This window comes from Lotus japonicus, chromosome 3 (genome assembly GCF_012489685.1).
Source record: "Lotus japonicus ecotype B-129 chromosome 3, LjGifu_v1.2".
NCBI lineage: Eukaryota > Viridiplantae > Streptophyta > Magnoliopsida > Fabales > Fabaceae > Lotus > Lotus japonicus.
This window is the reverse complement of record NC_080043.1, coordinates 18,093,398-18,110,569: the sequence shown is the minus strand read 5'-3', so window position 1 is coordinate 18,110,569 and position 17,172 is coordinate 18,093,398. Positions and strand designations below refer to the sequence as shown.

The window sequence follows — 17,172 nt, the reverse complement described above, 5'->3', positions numbered from 1 at the left end:
TATATATCAATGCTCGATCAGTCGATCAGTTTCTCTCTTTGTATGTGTGTAGGAGTATCATGCACCAAGAGCCGTGCATGCATGCACAAGTTGCTTTTACACAAATAGTTCATGATTTGGTTAATTATAACATATATTCCCAGTTCCACCTTCCATCCATTGCTTTGTTGGCTTTGCAAATTGTAGCAAAAATGGATGACACAAGTCTATCTCGCTTGTACCGGCCACATGCATGCATGTTATTGCCCTATAAATTAAAACTGTAGTGAAAAATAAATGGGAAGGGTGAAGTTGAGAATGAAGTTGTAAGATTATTATAATAAAGAAACACATACACAACAGCTAGCACTCTATGGTTGGTTAACGGTTAACCAAGAAATAATGTGAAACACCTCTTTGAAAAATCTAGTGCATGCATGTAGTGAGTTTTTTGAAATTAACCAAAATAAGAGTCTCTTGGCGGCAGAAAATATATATTATTCTCAGCTTGTTTTGGCCAAGACATTCTTTGCATGTATGTATAGATCTTTTATGTTATGTGTAATAGGAGAAGTTTGAAAATGATCCTTCATCGGAATAAACTTTGACTTTAGTCCCTAATTTTTGTGAAACTATCCAGTTTGGTCCCAACAGTGCTAGTGGTGATGGTTGGGTGAACATGCCACATTGCTGTACTGGTCTTACGTGGACTGGCCGTGTGTTCTAATGAAGCCTACGTGAATATTTTTTATCTTTAAATTTCATTTTTCATATCAAATTACCTGATCACTAACACCTAAACTAACCCCAATTTAACCCTATGAGGTTATGTTAATTAGTGAGTGAGTTAGAGTAAAATTGGATTTTAGTTTAGGTACTAGTGAGGTAATTTGATGTGGAAAAATGAAATTTAAAGACAAAAGATTTTTTTTTCCCACGGAGGCTTCATTGAAACACATGGCTAGTCCATGTAGCATCGGTGAAGCCATGTGGCAAGGTCATCGGACCACCGCCTCCAGCAGGGATCAAAATTGAGTAATTTGCCAAAACTTACGGACTAAAGCCAAACTTTACTGCGGGAGAGGCTATTTTCAAACTTTGCCTATTACACATATGGACCAAAAGCTCAATTAACCCTCTCAGTTTTATTGACTCTTTGGTGTGAGATAAATGAAACAAAGAAAAAGAAATGCAAAAGGAAAATGTAAATGTAAATTAAATTCTCATGAGATGATAGTGCATGACATGCATGCATATGTGCTTTTGATCGAGCTAGCTAGCTTTCCAAGTGCCTATAAATATAAGCATGTAGTCCATTGTGAAAGACAGAAGAGCTCATTATATTGAATAGAGAGGTTAATTTTAGGCTGAGAGGTTTTTCCAGTTTCTATATATTTATTCCAAGGCTTAAGAGCGAGCTAGCTTCTCTTATTCTGGTTATTGTTCCTTTGTCAAATTTTCTCCTGATCTTTCAAGCCCCTCAATTTCATATAGCAAGAGTATGAATGGTGATTGTTAATTTGCTTAAAAGGTATATCAGCTAATTAAGTTTTTGATGTTACTTGAATTTGATAAAATAATACTTGTATTTCATTGATTAATACTTGACTATAGACTACAATATATATAGACTAACAAAGAGATAAAAACAAACTAAATCTATCTAAACCTATCTCTAATTAAATAGATATCATCTCTATTTAAATAGATACTAATCTAAAATAGATAAACAAATCTTAACAATATCTCTATGAGATAAGACTAATAATAAACTAAATCTTAATAGATATTCAACACTCCCCCTCAAGCTAAAGCTTACTTAGCTTTAAGCTTGTAACAAATCGAACCCAAGAAGAAAATTATCTTAATAGATATCCCTTAATAATGACAGTCTTGGCGAATCTCTGAATTGAATAACTTTTCAAACTTCTAGTAAATCCATGGCAGCAAAAGACAACTTCTCATACTTCAAATTGAATAATCTTTTGAACTTCTGCTAAATTCATGGGCAGGCAAAAGACAACTTCTCATACTTGATCTGGCTGAAATTGATGCAAGACAAAAACCAATTCTTCTGGAGTGTCGTAGGGTAGCTGAGCCAACAAACAAGGGCGAAAAAAACCAGCAACAATACGCCCGAAAACAAAACAAGGCTGAAGCAACAACTCACCAACAACAACCACACAGAAATAAAACATACTTGAGGTCGATCGATTGATGGCTTCTAAGACAAACAATAGTGTCAACTTTGACACAGACAACTCTCAAACATTAGAGAGTGGGCCAGCGCAACTCGCAGCTGAAGCCCTAAACCAGAAAACCAAACAACTAGAAAACCAAACAATCGAGACGAAACAAACGAAGGTGACATTGTCACCTTCAAAACCAAATTGCATAAAGTCAGCCAGGAGCGGTATTATAAGAGCATCTCGATCAATGAGACGCAAACAACAACTCAAGTCTCAAAATCCAATGCGGAACCTGAGCGTCAAAACGGAGTTAAAACTCTAAACCAAACCAAACCAAACTAAAACAAACTAAACCAAACCAAACCAAACTAAACCAAACTTGGCCAACAATGAGAGATGGCACGAGAAACGTCCAAACAGGGTCAAAATAGCAAACCCACAAACCAAACAGGGAGAGGACGACCGGATGATCACAACTGTGACGGCACAACACACGTCAAAACAGAGGAAGGATCCTTAAAACCAAACCTGGCTGATACACAAAGAGGACCAGCTAGAACAAAGCAGCGGAGAGAGCGGCGCGTGGACTTCACACGCAGAGAGATGGGAGGCACGTGAGGGCGCGTGGCTTGAAATCCGACGGTGGTGGCTGACCGTAGTCTCTAATAACACTTCCCCTCAAGCTATAGCATATATGTCATATGCATAGCTTGTAACAAATATAATTAAGATTTAACAATATCCAGATCCTCCCCTCAAGCTAGAGCATATATGTCATATGCATAGCTTGTAACAAATATAATTAACTTGAGAAGTCGCTGCTGCCGGAGAGAGATATTCCCAATAATAGTCCAAAATTTATACACCAACAAACCACACAATGCAAAACCAATTCTCCACTTTAATAGAGAGCAAAAATCTTTTCCAACTCCAAAACCACACTGTGCCATAAAAAAAAAAGCAAGAAACCAAAACAAGAAACTAGAGCCAACCATGTTCTGAATCTTGAGATCCTTAAATTTAGCGTTGAAACAAGTTTTTGAGTAATACGAGCATACTTCCTTGCTGCCAATCTGGACCAATGGACTTCTGGAATGGAACAGGGAAGAGAGGAAGACCGGTTCTAGCCAAGAACCGCCAAAAACCGAGAACTGAAATTCTTATGCCTAAGAATCTGGAAAACATGTGGGCAAAAAGGAAAGCGAACAAGCGTGAGGGCACCATGTGTCTTGCCACAACTACACCAATTGTAGTTTTAAGTCCTAGTTTAGACTACCAAGAGTAACTAAAAGTGATAACTACTGTTCACCTAACCACTGCTCCATCAACAACTTGCAAACGAAACCCAAAGAAGCAAAAACCACAGTAACAGAATTCCACAGTAGCATGGTTCAGACACTTTAACACGAGTCACGGCCACAAACGACACGCAAGAAGGGCAGATATGGAGAAACCGACCGCTGGAACAGAATCAAGAGAGCATGGTGAACCTTTCTGTGGAAGCGGCATCACGAACGATGGCTGGGAAGGCGGCACAGCGAACCGACTGTTGATTTGATAGTGGTTGAACATTATTAGGGTTCCAAGAGAAAGGGAGCCATAATTAGAAAGAAACGAGGCCGTAAGAAAACGGCTAGAATTAACAAGCGGAAGCAAAGTAAAAAAAAATAAATCCAAAGAGATTTGGAAAGTCACCATGAGGGGGCTCACGGGGGAGGAGCCCCCTCACAGCGGAGGGATCAAAACTAGCTCTGATACCAACTTGAATTTGATAAAATAATACTTGTATTTCATTGATTAATACTTGACTATAGACTACAATATATATAGACTAACAAAGAGATAAAAACAAACTAAATCTATCTAAACCTATCTCTAATTAAATAGATATCATCTCTATTTAAATAGATACTAATCTAAAATAGATAAACAAATCTTAACAATATCTCTATGAGATAAGACTAATAATAAACTAAATCTTAATAGATATTCAACAATGTTCATTCAACTTAAAGGCTAATTACATTATATTTTCTAAAAAAACTACTTTTTTCAGTGATCAAGTTCCTTGAGTTTGGAGTCTTTCTCTTTGCCACTCATACAATTCTCATTGGAGAATCCTATTCCTATTCAAGGTATATATATATATATATATCCTCTCAACTGACCCTGAGGTTTAGCATGTCTATTGCAACTGAATTTGATAACTCAACTGACCAATTAGTAGTAATCATACTTCATAATATATATACAAACAATTTCAAATTAAATGATTTTTCAACCGAACTTGCATTTTCTTTTTCTTGCAATCAAACTCAAACAATAAACACTCCTCCTCAAATTTATATATAAAAAGAGAAAACATGTGTATATTACATACCTGTGTATTTTCCTCTTCTATCTTTTGTGTTTTACCTTGGAAAAGAGTCCATGTTTTTTTCAATCTGATGAACAATCACCCTTCTCTGTCTCAGGCAAAACAAAAAGTTAAACTCATCAGAGTTTCATTTTTTTTAACTCAGTTCTGGAAAAAGAAAAGCATACATGGGAAGGAACACAAGAACTCACTTACTTTGATAAGCCAAAATGTATTCGAACAAGCACAATTAGACCTTAAAACCATATAAATACATAAGTAAGTTACACAAGAAAGTTGGAAAATATATTAGACCTCTTCCCAAGCTAGAAGCACAATTCCAAGACTGCAACTTCATTCAGTGATGAAGAATCACAAATGAATCCCCTTTCTTTTGATATTGAAACACTGAATTTATTGTTCTATTCCAAGCCATCACCTCCCTATTCCCCACTGAATCCATTTCTTGCACCTAGTAGTTCAAATTGTTAGTATTGGTTATAGGCAGAATAGCATCCCCTGCATCAGCAAGATGATACTGACAAAAGGAAACTGGAATTAATGCATAAATAATTTTTACATGTGATCCTTCCCTAAACACAATCATATATATGACTGACATCCAAACAACCCAGCTTCCTTTCTTCTGATTTGCATTTCTTACTGTATATAGTTATATATATATCATTCATAATTAAAACCACTAAGCTGAGAGGTTTCAAATGGCAATCAGTACTGCACCATTTCAACCAATAAAGTGGATAAGAAACTTAAAGGTTAATCCCCAGCACAGCAGTGCAAAAGCACAATCCAACAGAGTCTGAAAGTTGTTATTATAGCTTGTTTATTTACAACTCTGTCTGTGTTATAGTTTTATTACATGTTATTTTTCTAATTAATGAATGACTCCTTTTGCAGATTAAAAGCTTCAAATAAAGGGTCATTGGACTTGCCATAGTTCTACGAGAGCCATCCTTTTCTGTTCTTGGACGCCTTGAGCTTCATCGATCGCAAGTTCTTCACGTACGCTCAGCTTCCACCTTAGCTAACATTAACATATATACTAGTGCATGCATACATGAGACCATATCAAACTTATGTGGAGGAATATTGTGAATGAAATAATAAGTTTAAACATGTAGCTAGCTAGTATTATGAAAAAAAGCTCTGAAAATAAATGAGATAGTTTAGTTAATGAAACATCTCTATTTTGATCAAATGACTTAACAAACAACTTCACAGTAGAAACTCCAAGATGTGCTTAAATGGAGGATTTTGGTGGAAAAATAAAGATTTCTTCTTAGACATTTTTATTTTTAATAATGAAAATCATATATTATTTTGTAATTTGTTTATTTTTTATTCTTAGATATTTGTAAGAAATAAGTAACAAACTAGAGATTAATTGCAAAAAATGAGTTAGAAGTTGATTGAACTGAACACCCTATATAACTGGCGAGTGAGCATATTACAGTACTGAACTTTCCATACCTGAGAAAACCAAAAACTCCTAATAATGCATGCATCTAGCACAGAGTGCATGAGGGAAAATATAATGACAAACTATACATATCGATTTTTCATACACCCGTACATGGATATAAAATGTCTCTTTTACAATACAACAGTTATAAAATGTAACCATCTATGTCTTCCTTCACCCAATCTCCTTTCATATACAAGAAATTGAACTGTCCAGAGTTTGAGATAGATTTCATCAGCAATTTACTAATAAATAGGAGTCAAACATTTGTTACTACTTGAATCAAAAAGTAATTTTAGCATAATAAGAACATTCTGTACAACATATGAAATCCACCTAATATCTAGACTGGTGGTTAAATCTTTCAAGTTGCATTTAGGCACAGGAAAAATGAAATGAACTGTATCTTTGTCCTTGGTTTCATTCCTTTTTTAGGTAGTGCTTCGTGATACAACATGAGATACATAACACTTGAAATTTGTGTATGTTTGATATATAATTCAAAATTAGAACAGAACATGATATGAGATTAACAAGTTCTATATCTTGGTTCCCCTAAAAAATATTCCATTCTGCTCCATCTATGTGATTAGTTATTTCCATTGGAGTGAGTAAGAACTTATTGTAACAGAACATCCGCATGTGTTCTAAACATATTGAGTCCAGTGAACAGTTAATGTGTCTTCACCCAACACTATAACTTTTTAGAATAATTGGTTCATGACATCTGATATTAGACCCTCTATGAGTAGTTTGAAGCTCAATGCTTGTTTTCCTTTATTTTAATAAAAAGTGAATTTTAGCACAAGATAGGTGGACTTGTACACAGAGACTTGAAATACAGCTATTTTGAAACATATAGGTGCTGACATATGGCTATTCTAAAAACACAAGGGCTTAAGTATGTAAAAGAGGGACAAAAACCAATAATTTTCAACAAAACTAGGACCAAAACATATTTCAGCCTTTAAAAAATCGAGAAAAATTATCATACATGATAAATTAAACATACTAGTGCATGCATGACACCAAAAAATAACTATTGTGCTGTTTCGTTTCTTCTCTAGTGAGTTTGTGAATGCATTTGATCTAAATAATCCTTTTGAAGATTTTGACCATTATAGATACACGATCGATGACACTATTTGATTCAAGTAGCTGACTTTGCTTAGTAGAAAAAGGCTTTGTTAGTTGTTGATTTTCCATATTCAATGTGATAGCCTGAGGCTTAGGTGAATGCATCCTGCATACAGTTGAAAAAAAACTTAAGGCAAAGAAAACATTTAAAGAATCTTCATTCTGTAGAATCTATCCATGTTTTTGTTAGTGTTTACTTTCTTAAGCACTCAAGTGTTTACTTATTTCTTGATTTACCATTCCAAATGGCACTGATCTCTCTTTCTATTGTATAATTGTTTCACCTTTTCAATTCATTAGTTTCCAGCTCTATAGTTTTCCTTGAGTGAGTGCATTTGATTATTTTATATTGCAAAATGCAATATGCCCTGCTTCCTAAAGGAGTAACCTATTAACATTTGTTTGATAAATGAACTTGCCACAGGATCTGATATATATGTCTGTATTGGATTATCTTTTGGGGGTTATTGAAACCTTGATATGTCTATAGTGTACACGATTCTATTGGGATACAGTTTTGATTTTCTTAAATTTTCTCTCGCAGGTTTACTGGTTTCAAAATAAACATATATATTTGACACTCTCCTTCATGATGCTCATGGATTATGCTCTCCTAGTAATGCTTCTCCTAACTTCGGCTGTGCAAAGTCACTTACATGCGCCTAGCACATTAGATGTGAGTGTCACTCAGGAGAAGTTATGTAATTCTTTTCAAAATTTTATTAAAAGTGAAGCTCTTAAATGATAAAAACATAATTCTTCAAATTGATTTCATTTAGTATCTTTGCCATTAACATAATTGCTCTCTACCTCAACAAAAGCTACAACAGCAAGAAACATATCAATGCAGTGATTGCTTTGTCACACAAAAAGTCTTGGTCTTTTTTGTGCTCTTTTCCTAAGGTTTATGTCATTTTGCTTCCATCATTCTCTTCATTTCTGATCAGAGAAAATAATTTTCTTCTTCCCATCTTCAACATAATGTGGTTTTGAGATTTTTCTTACACATTGTAACAGAAAAATAGTTTGTTTCCTCATTCATTTTTTTGTGTTTTACTGGTTCATCTCACTATAGTAGAAAATACCACCAGATGTCGAGACTCACTCAAAACTTGTGTGCAATTTTTTCTGTATGGGAATAGGGCCTTAGTTTATGGTCTATACTATCAATTTCTTTCCTGCTTTATTAGTGCAATTGAGCGTAGTAAATGTTGCAGGTAGTTACCCTAAAATAACAACAAATCTAGTTCGCAATATGAATCCATCATGTTTTTGGATTATAATTTATTGACTTTGATGAGGCTTCCTCCCTTATCACCTTATCACATTGTTATTTTTCCTAGCATTTGAATTCCAATGGTTCCTGATTTTTATGGTTTATTTCCCTGACAAGTGTACTTTTCTTGGATCTGATATATTTGTTCTGAATACAGACCTATATTGTGTATACTGGCAATAGCATGAATGATGAAGCTACTGCACTTTCCCTTCATGAAAGCATGTTACAGCAAGTTGCTGCAACCAGGTTTGAATTTTTCATCAAAATCTAAGAAAGTGATCGTAGGCTGCTTCCTCTTTGATAATTTAATTTATTCAAGGGGTTTAGGAAAGAGTACTAGTGTGTTATTATGAAGGCATACTGAATATACTATTTAAGCTTACAAGCTTTTGGCCTTTAGTTATTAGTACTTTGCTCACAGATAAATCAAGCCATACTTTTAATCACTTTTTAACCGTGAAATAATCCAGTTTTGATAGAGATGAAGGATGGAGGGGTAGCAGAATAATTGTGTCCTCTATATCTTTTGCTTGTAGCTATAAATGAAACTTACTCTGTGAAGCTATGGCCTTTGATTCTGCATATCCCACTATGCCCACTGCAGTAGAGTGTGATACTATGTGTGTCTATTTTGTCTAAAAAATTGTTAAATTGATATCAAATATGACTAGACTTACTATACAATTTGGAAAAAAGAATATTTACAATAGAAAGTGATTGTGATATAAAAAAAAAAGAATTAACTGGAAAAATATAATGGTTTCGTTATCATACCTTACTTTTATTCAAAATTTCAGCAATGGAGCACCAAAATCTGTAACCCACCACTATAAACGTAGTTTCAGTGGCTTTGCTGCAAAGCTAACCAAGGAAGAAGCAGATAAAATGGCTGGTGTGTAAAGAAGTTCTTCTGTTCTCTTGAAAAATTACCTTTCAATTTGACTTTGTTGATTTACTAACCATGATCATTGAAAATGCAGGACTTGATGGTGTGGTGTCTGTGTTTCCTAGTACAAAGAAACAACTCCAAACAACCAAGTCTTAGGATTTTATTGGCTTTCCGATAAATGTGGAACGAAGGAATGCTGAAAGTGATATAATCATTGGAGTACTTGATTCTGGAATCTGGCCAGAATCTGAAAGCTTCAATGATAAAGGATTAGGTCCCCCACCCAGTAAATGGAAGGGAATCTGCCAATCTTCTTCCAATTTCACTTGCAATAAGTATTATATCTTAACTCATGTAGAATATTCAAGCTGCTACATATGAAACAAACAAAAATGTGCATTACTAATAGATGTTCTTATATTTTTGCAGTAAAATAATTGGTGCTAGATGTTACAGAGTTGAATCCTTGAACAAAGAACTCTTATCTCCAAGAGACTCAATTGGTCATGGGACTCATACAGCATCAATAGCAGCTGGTAACCCGGTTCGCAATGCAAGCATGTTAGGCCTTGCAGAAGGAGTAGCAAGAGGAGGTGCTCCCTCAGCACGTATTGCCGTGTACAAAGTCTGCTGGGAAGATGGATGTGATGATGCAGATATACTTTCTGCCTTTGATGATGGAATTGCAGACGGGGTTGACATATTTTCAGTCTCACTAGGAGCGAGTGACACCGCCAAGGTTGTAAGCTATTTTGAAAGCGGTATATCCATAGGAGCATTTCATGCAATGCGAAATGGAATACTGACAGTAACATCAGGAGGGAACTCAGGTCCAACACTTGGGGCTGTAGATAATGTCCAGCCTTGGTCAATCTCTGTGGCTGCTAGCACCATTGACAGGAAGTTTGTGACAAAAGTTAGATTAGGAGACAACAGAATTTATGAGGTAATATACCTTCTACATCCTATGCAAGAACTAACATTATTTCATCTGCTGGTTTTTGCCTTCAAATTTTATGGCCTCATTCATTACTTGAATGTAAACTAGGCTAATTTGGCCGGTTTGTAATTTTGTGATATATGTATGGTGAATTTGATTAGGAGTTTTTTTTTTCTTCATATAATTAAAAGTCAAAGAATAATGACAATCTTCTTTCCTTGTAGGGAGTCTCATTAAATACATTTGACCTTGAGGGAAAATTATACCCTCTAATCTTTGGGCGTGATGCACCCAATACTAAAGCAGGCATCGATGGATCTAAATCAAGGTAAGTTATATGAGATGCCCATAAACTTAACAAATGATGTAAAGTAAAACATTACTAACATTATGGCTAAAGAATTAAGAATAAGTAATTACATGTGCTCTAAATTGGCACCATTGAATGCAAGAATCATTAAAAAAAATCTATAATTTGTTATGTAATCCAGGCTTTGCAATCATGGTTCATTGGATCAGAATTTAGTGAAGGGTAAAATTGTTCTCTGCGAGAGCTTTTACCCAAATGAAACTGGTCCCATTGGTTTCCTCTCAACCACCACTCAAATACCACCCGCACTGGCTTATCCCTTGCCTGGATCTTACCTCGACTTCAAGGATGCTGTCTCTATATTGAAATACATAAAATCCACAAGGTATATGTAAAATCTATAAGGTTTCTTATACAAGTTATGCTCATTATGAATAATTTAGAGAGGCACACTAAAAGTGAATGTTTCTTGAAACAACTTGCAGGGATTCAAGCGCCACAATATATAAGAGTGATGAGTTAGAAGATACTTCAGCCCCTGAGGTAGTCTATTTCTCATCAAGGGGTCCAAACATGATTACACCTGAAATTCTCAAGGTACTTTTCTATGAATAAGTAAATTAAATATCTCAGTAAGGTAACATTTTCTGAAACTATGTTATTTTTTCATCTACTTTTGTAGCCGGATTTGACTGCTCCTGGCGTAACCATCCTCGCTAGTTGGTCTCCAATATTTCCTGTTTCAAACTCTGATATTGACCACAGAGAGTTAAACTTCAATATCATGTCAGGAACCTCAATGTCTTGCCCACACGTGTCTGGTGTAGCAGGTTACATCAAATCATTTCATCCTACTTGGTCTCCTGCGGCTATTCGTTCAGCTCTAATGACAACATGTAATATATATGATTAGTTTTAAATACTCAATTTTCGGAAATCAGACCGGTGATCCGTTCATCTAAACACATAATTAGCTAATTCTTTGTTGTTCTTTTGGGTAAAAATATAAGCTAATTCAAACAAACAATTTGTGTGGCTTGCAGCTGAACCCCTTAGTCCCTTGAATAACATAGAAGCAGAGTTGGCATATGGAGCAGGTCAAATTAGTCCTTCGAAGGCTTTGGCACCTGGTTTAGTATATGATCTTACTGAAAGGGACTACCTGAGTTTTTTGTGTGGCCAGGGCTATAACGCAATGTATATACAACTCATCACAGGGGATAATAGCAGCTCCTGTGCCACAAACAATGGATCGATCGCAAGGGATCTAAATTACCCTTCGTTTGCTCTTCAGGCCCCTCACACAGATCGTAAAGTATTTGCCAGGTTCAAAAGGACAGTCACAAATGTTGGCTCTCCAAAGTCCACATATAAAGCTACAGTGACTGCTCCTAGGGGACTAGAAATCAAAGTGGAGCCAAATGTTTTGCCATTCAATTCACTTGGCCAAAAGAAAACATTTGTGCTCACTATTGATGGAGCAATAACTGAACCTATAGTGTCAGCTTCTTTAGTTTGGGACGATGGTGGATTCCAAGTGAGGAGCCCGATTGTTGTGTATGATGTAGTGGGTTTTAACTCATCCACACATGCTTCTCATTCCACATCTTTTTCTCCTAGTCTCTCTTTGCTTTTCCTATCTCTCATTTCTTTCACCCACTTATATCTTTTGGGTGTGTATGAATAAGCAGAACCAAAGGAATTCCTTATTATCATTTAATAAAGACAACTTTAGCTGCCATTTCTTAATTACTGCTGTTTACTTGACAATTGAATGAAAGTAAGACCACAAGTTTGTGATGACAACTAAGTTATATATTTTCTGTACTATACAGTTGTTAGGAATTAAAAAGGATTATTATGGCCTCATTCTTTTAAATCTCAGTTCCTGTTGAACATTTACAAGTTTTCTGTTACTCTTTTATTTTCAAGTTTTGGAGCTAGGTGGATGGGATGATCAAAGACATTGTAAGGTTAATTTTTTTTTTTCAAAAAAGAAATTGTTGCTGTGTTCAGTGATTTGCATATAAATAATAAGTCCACTTGATAATATATGTGGTTTCTTGTGTTAAAAACTTAAAATATTTTATATTTAGTTTTTCAAGCCAATAATCCTTCCATCCTCTCCCATGGTGCATCACGTATGGTCTCAATACTTAGGACAAGACAAACTTGACTAGTATCAGATTATTACTCTTGACAGTAAGTTTTTCATCATTGCTTGCCTGAAATCACTTCACTCACATCATGAAAAAAAATCCATGATATTTCGTTTTCACCAAGATCTACACAGAACCAAGAAGAAGATCAAGGCTTAAACAACTCCAATTATACCAACCCTTCACTTATTTCTAACTTAGTTTGCTTCTCTTGAACTTACTCCCTGACCTTCATCACTTATCCAGGTTTTTTCAAGAGCTACACAAGAACTCATCCAAAGACAAATCATGTTTGGTCTCTTCTTTCTATCTTCTCTTCAAACACCAAGCACCATGCTACCATCTATACCTCACCCTTTTAACTCCAATACATTCCATTTCACTACAAGAAATATGGAGACTAGCCTCCAAATCTACCTACTATTTTTCCATCCAGTAAACTAGAGGTTAACTAACCTGATTTTTACTTCTAATTTTCACATTACATTAAAATACACTTAAACTTAAAACAAATGATGGAACATTTTCATTTTTTCCCCAACCCGCTTTGTGACTCTCTCTCTCTCTCTGCTTCGCGATCCCGTTCATGGAGATTCTCCTTTCCCTCTCGCACCTTCGCAATCTCGTTCTCTCTTCTGTAACAATGCGCGCCTCTGGTTTAAGGTTCTCTCCCATTCTCTTTCTCTCGCACATGAGCTGAGTCATTGATCTCGATTTCAATTTTCTCCTTGCAGGAAATAGATTTCCTCATTTCGTATTATACGTGAACTCAACTCTGTAAGTTAATTTCAGTTCTAATCCCTCATATCTCATCTATGAATCTCTAATTACAATCTTTGCTTGCATTTTGTATCGATTCCAACTCTCACTAATTTTAGGTTTTTCATTTTAGGATCCGAAGAATTACCGATTTTGTGTTACATCGCTGTTTGATCCCACATTTTTCATGAATATTTGGTAGTTCAAATTTCATTTCAGATTTGTACCTTGATCTCGCATGTTTCTGCTTGAATTTGGGACTTCAATCTCTCTTTTTCCATCTCATTACTCATTTCAGTATATTGTTTTCATTTCATGTTGATTGTTATGAATCTATCTTGTTTCAGATTCAGGTCTGAAGCTATTAATTTGCCATTCATCGCTATATCAAGCTCTCTATGTAGAAGTTGGAATCTGGTAAATTGTTCAAATTAGGTTTTAAGCATATCCTGCATTTGTGCAATCACATTGCAATTACTAATGGTAATTTAGTGATTTTAATGTGATTTAGTAATTGTTGTTTTGGTCCATTTTCTGCTATGATTAATTTCCCTCAGAGGAAAATTTCCCTCTTTAAGAACCCTTACATTTTGGGCCTCACTGTTGTCCACTTCTACTTCTACGTCAATCCTGGCTCTCATGTCTTAAGCTGAATTTTTTCTTTAATTTCAGGTGTTATATCAGGAGCCCTTCTCTATATCAAAGATGATTGTGAGGAGGTCAGGGAGACAGTTATTTTCTACAGGTACAATACTTTTGCCCCCTCTTTCAATCTTAACAATGTGCTTTTTATTTTAACAAGTGTATTCAATTCAAAGGAAGTAGTAGTTTTCATATTTGATATGGTCACTCACTGGCTTATGAGAAGGAGGAACTGAAAATTGACATTACATTAAGAATATGTGATTTAGTAATTTGTTGTTTTGTATATGTACTTCTTAATTAGTTTGGTTAACTTCTATTGATTTATGCAAACATAGTTATGATAAATAAAAACTAAAAAAATATTAAGACACTGCCAAATAAAATTATTTTATATTTAAATAAAAATATTATCAATAATAGAATGAGTATGAAATTAGTGGTAGATGAACTGTCATTTAAATTACTTAATAGCTAGGTATTAGCTGTGAAATTGCTAACAATATTTTCCTGCCAATTAGGTAGGAAATAGCTGTAAATTTTCATAGTTAATAACTAGTAAAATAAAAAATATTGCAATATATGGCTTGACTTTAACCTGTAAATAGCTAGGAAACTTTTCAAATTTGCCTCCATTTAACTTGAAAAATATTTGGAAGCCAATCAGCCGCTCAAATCAGGCTACCAACTATTTGGCAGCCAAAAGCGAGTTTTTTCTAGCTAGACGCGGTTTGCTAGGAATTTGCTAGGTAAAATTTGTAGGCTAATCTCCAAATTTCTTGTTGTGTTTTGATCAAGCAAAAGGAACTTTATAGAAAGGATAACGTTTGATGTCATTTTGAAGGTCAAAAGCGTCATTCCAACCAAGTTAGAAGCTAATCGAGATTCCTAACCAAAATATCAAGGGGACTCTACAAAAGAAATGGTCATTTAGCAGCGGTTTACTTTTGCAATTTTCGGGGTTTTCAACCCTCCGCAAATACATTTTCTGAGTTCTGGCAGTTACCATTGCACAAGCTATCTGCGGGGTCTTTGCGTAGCGGAGGTTCTAAATTTGGACAGTGAACAGTAAATTGTAGAAGAAGTAGTGAAACTTGACAGTTAGCAGAAATTTATTAAGAAGTCCTCCAGAACAAAGCAAAAACAAATGAACATATGCATGGACTTTGCAGTAAAATAAATTCTATTGAGTTTCTGTAAATTTCCAAAATTTCAATGTCAAAGGAAAGACAAATATTGACTTTCTGCATAACATTTCAGAGATTTATTAGTTACAGACAGACAGATAGGAACTGAATTTACCATGAAATTAGTGGATAGAATATATTCCAGAGACAGAGCTTTGGTCACAAAGGAAAGACTGCAGTAGATATATAGAAACTAGGAAAGAAAGAAAAGAAAATCGAAATAACTAAATGATATAATACCTTTTGCATCTTCCTACTTTGTTGTTAAATTGGTGTCTCCTTTTGTAAAACTTGTGCTTCCTTCATTCCAAAAGAGCTTATGATTCTAGCAATAAAGAAGGACAGTAAATTAGTAAAACTTCTTAGTTAATAACTCACAATTCCAATTAGCTTGCTGTTCATAGAAGGTATACACGAAGGGTCCAAAAAGTAATACCAATTACCAATATGGAAGAATATACATATATAAAAACAAAATGAAACAGATTAAAAACTTCTAATACTAATTCATCTGAAAATCAATATTTAATATGTGAATTGTGAACAGATACAAGGGATAAGATAGCATTTCTCTCTAGAAAAAAGATAAGAAAAAACAGAAGGACATAACAGTTGAAGCTAGAAACTAGAAATAACAAAGAACTGAACCAAAGTATAATATAAAAAAAAGTCAGTCAGCAAACCCTACAACAACAATTACTTATGCTATATGGTTGAGTCTATGCATGTCAATGCCATCTTCGTAGATGCATAAACTTTGAATCAATCAACAGCAAAGCAATAGCTTTTTAAATATACAAATCAAAACACAAAGAAATAACACTTAAAATTAAAAATAAAAAACAGGTCAATTATAGGGGAGAGATCTTGAAAATTATCAGAAGTGAAACCGAAGAAGACTACTCTTCCCAACCCCCAAGACCCCGATCAAATAATCAGATTCTTGCTGCCCCAAAATTGAATACATCACAATCAACTTGAATATATATATATATATATATATATATATATATATATGTTTGTATATTCAATCTCAGAAACAATATGTAAGACCCAGGATTTTATAATTAAATAAATAAATAATTTCCAGCTCACGCATATGATTTTGTGTAAGCGTGAGAGGAACTTGACTTTCGTTTGATGGTTGGATTAATATTATGAAGAAGAAAGTTCAGGAAATGACTAAGAATAGTACTATAGTCGATATAGTTTATAGCACGAGTTTTATTCACTTCCGCCTTAGGGCGAAAACGTTAGTAAATGGCTAATTTGCTCTTAAAGCACTGTAGAAACGATATTCAAAAATATTCAGAGGAATATAAGAATTTCTCTTATTCATTTCCACGACAAGTGTTTCAACACGAAACCTTGGAATGTACGAATGATCGATTTCGATTCTCGGAAGTTTGCCGAAACTGAATCCCTGATAGCTCAAGAACCTTAAAGTAAACTGTCGATGAAGACTATTTCTATTCGGAGCTTCAAATGAAGATTCCACACGCGTACACTCATTTCTTTCGATGTTTCCACTCTTTCTTCAGAAGGAAGTTTTGTCATCCGACATCAACTGCAAAAAGTAACTTTTCGGGTTAAATCGATTAACACCGTTAGCGAGTCGTTTGCTTAAATTCCAAGAAACCTGTTTCGAGTTCTGAAATTCTTTTGCCGGATTCTATCTTATAATTCACAGAGGAATGTGTAGGAAAAATCGGAATCGCGAAATATTCATTTTCCCGCGTTTTCCATTTTCTATAAATAGCTTGAAAAATCAAAAAAAAATATCATCACCACCAACACACACACACACGGTCGAGAGCAAGGAGGAAGAGAGGGGGAGAAGTGATTTTCGCCTATTCTTGTCTG

At 34.8% G+C, this 17,172-nt stretch overlaps 1 pseudogene; it reads left to right on the top strand.

Annotated features, from left to right (window-relative positions):
* Positions 1–8,352: 8,352 nt before the first annotated feature.
* Positions 8,353–12,298, top strand: LOC130743700 (cucumisin-like; annotated as a pseudogene).
* The last annotated feature ends 4,874 nt before the right edge of the window (positions 12,299–17,172 follow it).